At 47.7% G+C, this 11533-nt stretch overlaps 1 pseudogene; it reads left to right on the top strand.

The window, feature by feature from the left end:
- The first annotated feature begins 580 nt into the window (after positions 1 to 580).
- LOC119377404 (isatin hydrolase-like) lies at positions 581 to 2549 on the top strand (annotated as a pseudogene).
- Positions 2550 to 11533: the final 8984 nt, after the last annotated feature.

Below are 11533 nucleotides of genomic sequence, written 5' to 3'. Positions count from 1 at the left end.
GGCTAGTTGGTAATTCATACTTCTTCAGCTTACTGGGAGCGCAGGAACACGCAACAAACGAAGGAAGAACTACAGAACACGAGCGATCGTGTTCTGTGGTTCTTCCTTCGTCTGTTGTGTGTTCCCGCGCTCCCAGTAAGCTGAAGAAGTTTGACTAAGACAAATTTCTAAAACAAAAAGCGGGGAATGCTTATTTCGGATGAATCCCAAGGACCTTAATGTAGCGCTATGCTGGAAATGGGCGAGTGACAATTTTGAACCTTTTCAAGCTTATTAGGTGTAAAAATGAATAATTACAAATCTGCAGAACGCATGCGTTTCAGAGCAGCAAACACACCGTATTATATTTACTGCCTATTAACGCTTATCTCTGGCACATTTGGCAGTCAAGCGTCAGCTTAAGATGAAGTTACAACCATTACGTTTTCGGGCTTCACGTTACAGAATTAAGCAAAGTCACAGCTTAGACTTTGCGTGTTCTTCCCCTACCACCTCTAATTTTCTTGCTTATATGACTTATTTTGCTTTGTTAGGAGACAGCTCGACACATCTCGGAAGCACGCACGGTGGAACCACTTAGATGCGCCGTTGCACTTCGCCATGGGGAGGATGGTCTGTGGCGGAAATTCCCATTGAGCGTCTTATGTATGTGCCTATTGTGAAGTTGGATGTCCGGTCGAAGACTAATGGAGACCCCGAATACATTATCACATTGTCTGACATTCACAACTGGGAAAAGTGCTATGGAAGGTTCCTGATGGCTGCCTCTTTCTTTTCGAGACTGGACAGTGCAGAGTAAGTCGTGCGTTGGACGATGACGTTTTATTCAAGTGAGACGCCCGTTTGAACTGCCCTGTGTCTCTTAGACTTCCGGTTTTTCAGTTTTAGGAGCACAGCTCTTTAGCTTTTCGCTGCGCCCGAGTAGTGCGGACGGGAATTATCATCATCACGACACACGGTACGCGCTAGCTTCGTCTTCTTCATCTTCTGCTTCGCTCCCACAACCCGTGCACCGATTTGCCCGACGTTGAATGCAATAAATATGGAGCGAGTCTGTCACGTGATTAAAAATTACGTAACAACCGAACTAGTCCACGGGACCTAAAAACCGCGTAACATCAGGTAATAACTAGTCAAGGAACTATAATGACGCACATCACGCAACTGTCACGTGACTGAACATCACGTAACATGTAGTCACGCCACTAAAATCCCTTAGATCGTCTAACTAGTCACGTGACTGAATCACGCAACCTCACATAACAACTACTCACGTGACTAAAGATCACGTAACATCACGTCACAAGTAGTCACATGGCTAAACACCGCGTAACGTCACGTAACAAGTAGTCCCGTGACTAAAATCACGCAACATCACGTAATAGCCAGTCCCGTGGCATGTTCCCTCCAGAACGACATAACAGCTCGTGACGCTACATGTTCCCGCCAAAAACCACGTAGCAGCTACCACGTGACTAAAATCACCTAACATCTAGTAACGTGACTGAAAGTCACTTACTATAGCGTAACGACTGCTCATATTGACTAAAATTCGCGTAACGTACGTACAACTGATCACGTAACATAATTCTGCCAAAAAGCACGTAACAGCTAGTCACATGGCATTTTTTTAGTCACATGTGCAACATGTTTAACTTAGCGCAACGACGACGTGGACACAAGAGAAGAGCAGACAAACCACAACGCTGACTCGCAACTGAAATTTATTAGAAGTTATGAACGAAAAAGGACACTTCAGCCTCACACCCATGTGACACACAAAACCAATGAAACGGCAGGTCAGCTGACATCTTGAACAATAGAGCTCCTCCGCAACCACGTGTACTCTCCAACACCAGAAAAGTTAATATACTGTGCTATCCAAAAACCTAACCAGCTGACCTGCCGTTCTACTACTGTACTAGTAATGAAAGGCATAATTGAAAAAAAAAAAATCCGAGATTTTCCATGATAAAGCTGCGATAAGATTACGGGGCTCGCGCAGTGAGTAAACGCAATAATTTGACCATATGAGGTTACTAAAAGCGCACATAACTCCAAGTACACCAGTGCTTTTGTACTTCGCTTCTGTTGAAATATGGCCGCATTTCGCTCGCGGCAAGTTCAGCAGCGCCACATTTAACCCTAGCTACTAAGCTGCAACAGCGGTGGCATGATATTGCATGAAAAATCTTTTGCCCCATCTCGTGTTTTCTATATCTTTCGGCGAATAGTTCTGGCCGAATCGGACCTACATGGGACTGGACGAGAACGGAGACCGACACTTTCCCTCCCTCGATCCTGAGGCGGCAACGTTTTTGGTTAGCGAGCGTCGTCCGTACGGGTTTGGTCTGGACGGGCCTCTCCTGGATCACTATCCGAATGTAACGGTGCACAGATCGTCGCCGCTGCAAGCTTTGTACGCTACGGAGAACTTGGCCTGCAGCCTCTCACGTGTGCCGGCCAAGGGGGCAACGGCTGTCGTCCTTCCCATGAAGATACCGGGAGCCAGTGGCGCCCCCGTCCGCGTTGTCGCTACTTTACCCTGACGCCCGCAGCCACGGCGCCTCTACGCCGCCCTGCGGCGAGTACGCTTGCCGCACATTTTGATATGCGCAAATAAACATAAAAAAGATGTATGGCAACGTTCACTTATCTATTGGCTCACTAGAGTGCTCCACACGGGTCAGTTTAACCTATTATTTGTCTGACAGCGCGATCAGGTGGCACCTGAATTCAGGACAGTTAAATCGTCGAGTGATATATATATATATAGATATATACAGTAAAACCTCGGTGATACGATCTCGCAGGATCACCAAAAAGTATGAAAATTAGCATGCGACAAAAGAAAGCTGGTCGATATTTTCATTTCTTCTTTTTCAGGGCCGCAGAAATGTCACGAACAGCTCTGAATGATTGCCAGTGAAGTTTTTAGACGACACAATCATACCTTCGCTCGTAGATATAAGGCCCGTACGCGCCTGTGTAATTATGAACGAGGTGTGTTGTCACCCGACAGCTAGTACCCCTTCCAAATCTTAGGATCTTTTGTGCATGACCTCAGTACTGCGGCGTGCGAAGGTGATTAAGGAGCGCTTTGACGCGATAGATGAAGGCCAGAAAATTCACAACCGCGGCCCTAAGTCAAATTTTCATCGGGGTGGTGTTGGGGATGTTTTTCGAGAGATTTACGGCCGTGCCCGCACAAGTTGTCCCCACATCGTGCATGTTGACGTTGTCAGGCCTAGCTCCTTCGCCAAGACCGTCCTTGTCTTCTTTCCTTCCTCGTACAACTTTCATAGGGTGTCTGATGCACAGAACATCGCTTCCATGGAGGACATGGCTTGTAATCTAAACGCGCAGACACACGGAGGCGCATTAGGGCCCCCAAGAGTCGCGCACACAATCTCGGAGGCTACGACGCTTCACGAAGGCTTATTCTGATCACTGTGTCAGAAAGTATTTTCTTACACCGTGATTCTGACCAACTGGCGGCTCGGCGCGCATACCTGCGCTTGAGTTTCTGCTCCCCACGTGCTTGGCGCTTCTTCCGCGAGTGCGCGGAAAAAAACCTCTTCGTACCTGCGCGGTAGCGTACGTCGTATCAAACGTCGCGGGGTGAAAATCTGTTCGAACAACCGTACTCCATTACACCGCAGGCCAATGGGCCTGGCCAGGACGAAAGAAAAAAAATCGCCCGCATCTTCCCACGGGGGGAACTCGAGTAAATGCGTCACAGAGTGTTGGGGGTATCGCGTGAATGCTGCGTAATTGGGTATGATTTGGGATGATTAATTTTTACACGATGCGCACACCAGTGCGACTTAACGGCTCCAGCGAGACGAAGTTCCGGTCGCAGCTCGCTTCAAACGCTGGCATTCAGCGCCGTATGCTCGTCTCTTCGCCAGCCCTGTCTTCTGCGTTGCTGGTGTTTTTTGTGAGCCGACGACAATGAGGGTGGGGTAACGTTGCCTTCAACGAGTGGTTGGACGCTGATTGAAGGTACTGTTGCTTCCATCGCTCTACTCGAGCCATGCAAAGCGTCAAGTCAAGCGAAAGCCAAGTAAAGACGCCCTTGACTGAATTCCGAACGCGCGCTCCGCGCTTATATACACAACCGCCCGCGTTCGAGGGAGAGGAGGGAGGGACAGAGACGAGGGAGGGAGGAGGGAGAGGGGAGAGGAGAGGCTTGCTGCCGGCACGAGAGAGCCGAGCATGCGCAGTTGGGGTGTGGACGGGGCCGCCGACGCCGCGGTGCGACTAAGAAATTTTTTAAAATTTGTATCACCCCGAAATTCGTATGAGCCGTGATCGTATCACTGAGGGTTTCACTCTCTCTCTCTATATATATATAAGGTTTATATCTCCTTGGTACCTACCGTATGTATTTTCTTCTATTTATTTACTTCTTAGCTATTATACATACTATGGGGAGAAGACTAAGTTTAAGGTGTTTGACCATCTCGTTTGATAAGACTGACCTAGAGGTTCTCTAATCGAGAAGGCTGCGTTCGATGTGTTGCAATGACCACTTTCAAGGGGACCCTGAAACGGCTTTTCGACATTTTGTCAGCGTTTAGGCTACATCATGAAATCATTAGCACATTAAATTAAACGAGCACCTAGTATCAAGGCAGCTACGGGCAGGTGTATACTACCCTCCTTCTCAGCAATGCCTTTATTTCTTTTACTTGTAGAACGCGCAGCATCACTGGCGACGGCAGCGCACTCGATGGGTTCAGGTGCGCTTCCGTCTCCGGGCCACTGCAATCAACTTCGGCAGCGCTGACTGGCAGCAGCATGTCAGCGGAGAGCATAGAGTTTGATACTATGATAATAGAGGGGAATCTGGCGCTGGTGTCTATGCCGGCTCCTTCAGCAGCGCTTGATACTATGGTAATGAGAAGAAGTACAGGCTTCAGATCTTGTTTCGGGGGCTTTCGTTCTTGAGATTCGTGACGCTTGTTCATCGAGTGTAAAACATGTGATATGAAGTTATCTCTAATTTAAACTTGCTTCATTTTTTACGTACAATCATTGCAAAAAGTTCGCGTGACCGTGAGGTAGAAGTTAGGGATGGTCGATTAAATTTTTAATCGATAATCGTTAATTTTATTCGATTTAGCCTTAATCGATTAATTACTTTCGGTGGAATGTTTTGATCGATTAATCGACATTTTTTATGGGTGCTTTTAAACCGATATCTCCTTGTTTGAGAGGCATCGTTCGTGTTCGATATGGACCAAAATCTCTTTATCAGACGCGCTGACGATCGAAAATTCCCACTTTCGAAAGTGTCGACGACGGGCCCCTTGTGTCCAGTGTGCTGAAATTTCCACTTTCGCACACTGGACAGAAGGGGCCCGTCGTCGTTGGTTGATGCCGCGGATTCAAGACTCTGTGGCCATCATCCCTGGACTATTCGGCAGCAGGGCGTATTTTCTCGAAGCCTGCCTGCTCGAGCTCATCGAAACCGGAGGCGCGTTCGGGGACCACACTGGTTGGAAAGTCGCAGCTGAAACATCCAATGTGGCGGTGGATGAGGAAATCCAGAGAAAGGTAAAAGAGAGACGAGGAGGAAGAGGAATTAAGACGCTCGCTCCTGTAAGCGCGGCATCTTTTCTCGGTTTGTCGGTTAGATATTGTGGAAGCCCTACATAATACTATAATTGCGGACTGACGCGATCTTTCCCTTGAGGTCACCCATGCAGAGGTTACACAGAAACATGCTGGCCTCAAACAGACCATCGGTACAGGCAACAGCGGGAAATAGAGGGACATGAGTTTTTGCCTCCCAGCTAGAATAAACAACAGCTGCGCCAGTATACTCCCCAAGTTTCATCTGATCGTTGCCTTAACACGGCGCCACTCGCACCTTTTCAATCGTGCGTACTGCCTGAATTGTGAGCGCTATCTAGTGTATCAGACATTATAACATAAATTTCGCGATTGTCCTTCTTTCCTGTCACAGTAGTAGACGGGGGCCTCTAGCTGAAAGCTGTATGTCTTCCTGAATATGCGACCATACAGTATTACTAAATGCTACAAGGTCACTTCAATAGTAATGCATGGCTGTAGACGTATGGTAAACCGACGCGTAAAGTTGAGGATTTCATAAAGGGTATATAAGACCTTTTTCAATTCGCGAGTGAGTATTCCTGTGCTACATGTTCTCCCAACTAATGGCAGCCACTTCGTGCTTCAAGTGGAGACGAGGTTGCAGGTGCTGTCTATTATGCGTGTTCGTGTCAAGAGAGCCGAGTCTACATTTTCTGCGCCCAGCGCAAGCAAACCCCGCATGAACACTCTGAAGAAGTGACTAGCTGCCATGAATTGGGCTAACTGCATCGCAGGAAAGCGAGCTGAACAATCATGAAAATGGTATATACCCTATGAGACGCACAGTTGGGCTAGTTGGTATACAGCAAAATAAAAGATGGTTACTAGCGTCCTTGTCCTCTTTACGCTAGCAAACTGTCTCATTATGTTGTACATATTACCTAATCTCTCCATCATCGTACTTCATCCCTCTTTCCCCCCGGTGCAGAGTAACGGGTAGGGGCGTACTAGGTCAGGCCAGCCTCTCTGCCTTATATTTTCCCCTCTCTCTTTCATTGGTAAACCATATTTATTTGCTAAAGAGTGAAACAGAACGGCACTAAGAACCAGTCGGAAATAAGCAGCGCATATTACAATGCCGCACTTACACAAGAAACGAGTAAAATTTGAGGGTTGAATAAAATACAAAGAAAGTTGCGATTGACACTACAGGTGACAAGAACTACTTCTTTATCAAATATAAGGAGCTGTGCGTTTATGCGGCAACACGATGAAACAGCGCGGCAAAAAACGAACACGAACAAAAACCAACAAGACGACGCGCTGACACGTATGAAATTTACAGAAAAGAGTAAACTACTCTGTTGAAAGTTGGCGAATCGAAGTGCTGCTTACTTTCTCAACAGACACCTTTCGTTTTGTTTCGTGGGGTTGCTGCTCCGAACCCAGCTTTTTCTAATGAGCGAAGAAATATCAGTTACCCGAGATGCTCGGGCGACAACCGACACCTCCTTTGGGTCCCACATCCAGCGTGCGAAAAAAAGGCGCGGTGCGGTCTGCGTCAAACGTTGCTAACAGTCCTTGTGGGTGAAACCCGATACATCAAAACAAAGCAGAACACGCGTGGCATCAATATCGCTAGTATATGACGGGTGTACTACGATTGCACTACCGATACCATCGGTATATGCAATCGTAGGACGCTACCGAACCATCGCTAACGCGCTACGAACACCATCCAACGAAACACCATATAGCACGCTACATACTGTCGTAGCCGCTACGAACGAACATTGGATGCGTGTCTGTACAACAAATGACTAAGCACAATACATCATATATTTTTGCAGAAATGTCCAAGTCCACAATGTCCTTAAAACATGCTACTAAGGACTAACATAATATCAATGAGAACTAACAGACAATATGCCAAGGTAAGTATGGAGCACGTTATTTGCAGTAATTAGAATATAAATGTGAAGAAAGTAAGGTGGACGAAAAAATAACTTGCCCCGGCAGGAACCGAACCTGCAACCTTCGAATAAAGCGTCCGATGCTCTCCCGCTGAGATACGGCGGCGGTCATCCTCCCGTCCACTTTATGGGGTATATATGTGCATGTAAACCTAGGAGTGTTAGCGCCGATCGCAGCCATGGCTTCGATCGGCGCTAACACTCCTAGGTTGCGCATATATACCATATATATACTATACAGGGTGTTTCAGCTAACTTGCGCCAAGTATACTTTTAAATTCCCGCGACTTGCCCGAGAAAGACAAGGACATTGCTGCGATGCTTCGCTCTCTTCTGAACACCATATTCATGCTTTTGAATAAGCTAAACACTCCGACAACCCGAGCTGCCCTGCAACTGCTGGAGGTTCTCGACCCAGTGTTTTCAGCGCTGCAGTAATCACAACGGCTCGCCCAAGGCCCTCTCAAAGGCCGCGATTCCGCAATGGAATATCAGAGCGCTGATGTAATGTAGGTCAGAGAAGCTCCATCCAGCCTCAGTGACTGATTGCACCCCTTTGCACGCGCAGTGCTTTCCTTCTCTCTCTCTCTCTCTTCCTCTTTTATATTCCCTATTCCCTTGTCCCCAGTGCAGGGTAGCAAACCGGACGTTCTTCTGGTTAACCTCCCTGCCTTTCCTCCTCTCTTTCTCTCTCTTTAAATTTCGCGCACTCTAGAAAAAAGCTGGAAAAAAATTTAACAGGGCAGTTATCTTAGCCTAGATGAAGCAATTCGAAGTTGCCTAACAAACGTTACAACTTTCCTAGTTAATATTTTTCGTTATAGTTACTATTTTAAAGGTTAGTTAAGCAGTCTTATTTGATTACCCAGTTTATCGGATTGGCAGTTATATACTAGCATGGATAAAATATTCTGACGTTTCAGAACAAGTGCTACAACTTTTGCACTGAAGATCTTTTTCTAGAGTCAATATTTAAAAAGTTCATTAAGTAATCTTTGTTAATTGCTGAGCTTAGTGTATTGAAAAAAAAGTTGGTCGCGTATCTGCGTGCTTCGCTGCAAATGTCGTATAACGACGATAGAAGAGGCGCTGCGTGAGATATGGAAGCCATCTGGCAATACGTCGGTAAACATGAGCGCTGTGTTGCGGGCTGGTAGTCCCGGCGCAGCGGCAGGCGAAGACCGGCGGTGACCAACGCGACCGGTGGGGACGCCGGCCAGCCCGAACACGCGGTTTGGCGCGATGCGCCGAAGGAGAAGAAACGTCCGCACTCAACGAGTACTCTCCACAAACTCTATTACTTACACGTCGCCTGGGTAAAACACGAATGCCAGAGCGGCGCCCCCTGTCATTCGTACAATGAAATACTGAACCGAAACCGAAACACAACATGAGCTTGTGCAGAGGGCACCGAGGAAGGTAAGTTTGAGCGCAGTCGCATTTTCAGCGCACCTTAAGAAACTAGGGTTGTAACATTGTAGGGCGAGTAGGGCCAGAAGGACCGTCACGACGAAAACCTGCCTCCTCACTCGTATTCGCCTAGGACGTTGGTGTGGTTTCGCGTTCCCTCCTCCGCTCCTGGCCTTTCTACAAAGCTACTGCCTAAGTACGAAGGCCCCTACCGCGTCCTACGTCAAGCATCCCCAGTTAACTATATGATTGAGCCTGTTCAATCATCTACGGACCGCCGTCGTCGCGGCCGCGAGACTGTTCACGTCGATCGACTGAAGCCGCATTATGACCCACCAGTTGTACCTGTTCCTTAGGTCGCCAGGATGGCTCCTTTTCCGCGGGGGAGTGATTTGTAACATGGTAGGGCGCAGACAAGAACGCCTGCGAAAGAAGAAGAGAAGACGGTTGTTGTTGGCGCTCGCGCTTGCTCGGCTTGGACCGCTGATCGCTTCAGCTGTGGCAATCTTTTAATAAACGCGTTACTGTCTCAACGTTAAACGCACACCATCAAGATCTTTAAAATTGCGTTTCTATGTATTTTCTAATAATGTAACACACCACCTAATACTTACCTAATCATATTACGCCTCAGATATGCGTAATATTTACTTTTTGATCGACAACGTTCACAAGTATGAACAGCCGTACCAGTTCAAGATGGGTTGGCGGTAAGCAAGTGGTTCAACTTTGGCCGGTTGGCTGAATCGGGTGACGTGCCGACAAAAAGAAAGACAGACCAAAATTTCTGCGTTTAAGTTCCCCAAGAAAGACTATCGTCTTTAATAATCTGACGTGTCTATATGGCTCAGAACAATACTACAATTAATGGATACGCGTAGCACCCATGCTTAATTTTTTAATACTTGGTGCTTTTTAGCTGAAACACCATGTATGTGCATATAAATGCATATATATATATATATATATATATATATAGATATATATTGAAATACGTAAGTATGGCAATTAAGAGAACACAATTAAAGGGGTCATGAAGCACCCCTTGGGCTGATTGAAAAAACACATCCTGCGGAAAGCTGACACGGCTATGAACTGCTCTGCCAAATATTACAGTCGTGCGCGCCGCGTAATGGCCACAAGCGGAGCGCGAAGTTGCCGTTTCCAGGCACCCTCTTTTCAAACAGAGGCCGGTTCTCACTCTCGTCGGTGGGCGGGGCGTTTGTCCGCTGTACGTCGCAGAGACATAGCACGCTTATTGGCCGATAGCCGACGTAAATCGAGAGCGGCGTTCGGATCAGATGCGCTTCTTGCCGCGGGGTGCCGTCACTTGCCGGCGCCCTCCTCAGTACACGGTAGCCGCACTCGCGCAAGCGAATCACAGCGGGAGAGCGATCGCGTTTCATGACGCGCGCTGGCGTAACTTCTTTCCCCCATGCCATCCCTCCCTGTCTAGCTTCCAGTGCGCTCGTCGGCACGAGAAAAGAGAGAAAGCGCTGGGAGCGTGCGCCAAACCCCCGAACTCCGCTGATTCTTGACGGATTCGAGAAATTTTTGCGGCAATCGATTCGGGAGGCAGTACACTCCGATACTGAGGCCATTAGATCATTACTTGGAAAAGTGGTTCATGACCCCTTTAAGGTCACCTATACTTTCCTTGGCTTCATTATCCGCTGGTTTTCATTAACCTCGTGTCAAACAGAGAAACGAACCCTCAATATTCTCTTCCTTCATTCGTGTACTGGAAGTGTAATTCGAAAAGGACACCGTATTGATTTACATTTTCGCCGGATAGACTTCATACAAATATTGATCCATATCGCTTTTGATTCAGAATATTGAATTTGCTCCCTTGCATCTTTGTTGTTTTTCGGTGTACATCAGCGGGGTACAGGCTACCGCAAAAGTTTACGGACGACGCGAGTGTGGGATAAACTGCTTCTCCGAGCCACTTAGCGGTGCACCACCTATCTGCACCAATTGTCGACCGCGGCGTTGGGCCGGAAATGGGTGTTCTTCTTATACAATGACATATCAATTTTCCGGCCCCGCCACGGTGGTCTAATGGTTATGGCGCTCGGCTGCTGACTCGAAGGTCGCGGGATCAAATCCCGGCGCGGTGGCTGCATTTTCGATGGAGGCGAGAATGTTTGAGGCTCGTTTTCTAGGTTTAGGTGCACGTTCAAGACCCCGGGTGGTCTAAATTTCCGGAGCCCGTCCCTAGGCGTCCCTCATGATCATAGCGTGTTTTGGGACTTAACCCCAGATAAATATATGATTATCATATTTCTGCTGCTGCTGCGCAGCGCATTGGTAGTATGTTGTTTTCACGCAGTAATGTTTATTCTCCCGTCATGCTCCTACTTTGATAGCGAATCCCACCTATCACACGGCGTCCCTCTAACGGTATACCATTGGGCAGAAGTCACTTTGGAGGAAATATGCGGTGGATAGCAGTTAAGGACAGCGCCAACGTCCGCTGAAGGAGCGCGTTGCGTTAGAACGTGAAAGGGTGTAAGTATGTGTGCCCGTAGGAAAATAGACGGCCATCGATTAAGGGAGGGATGCGTCTTGGGGCGTAGCGCGGC

The sequence above is a fragment of the Rhipicephalus sanguineus genome, unplaced genomic scaffold, assembly GCF_013339695.2.
Source record: "Rhipicephalus sanguineus isolate Rsan-2018 unplaced genomic scaffold, BIME_Rsan_1.4 Seq458, whole genome shotgun sequence".
Taxonomy (NCBI): domain Eukaryota; kingdom Metazoa; phylum Arthropoda; class Arachnida; order Ixodida; family Ixodidae; genus Rhipicephalus; species Rhipicephalus sanguineus.
Note: the sequence above shows the minus strand (reverse complement) of the source record. Positions and strands in the feature narration are given on the sequence as shown.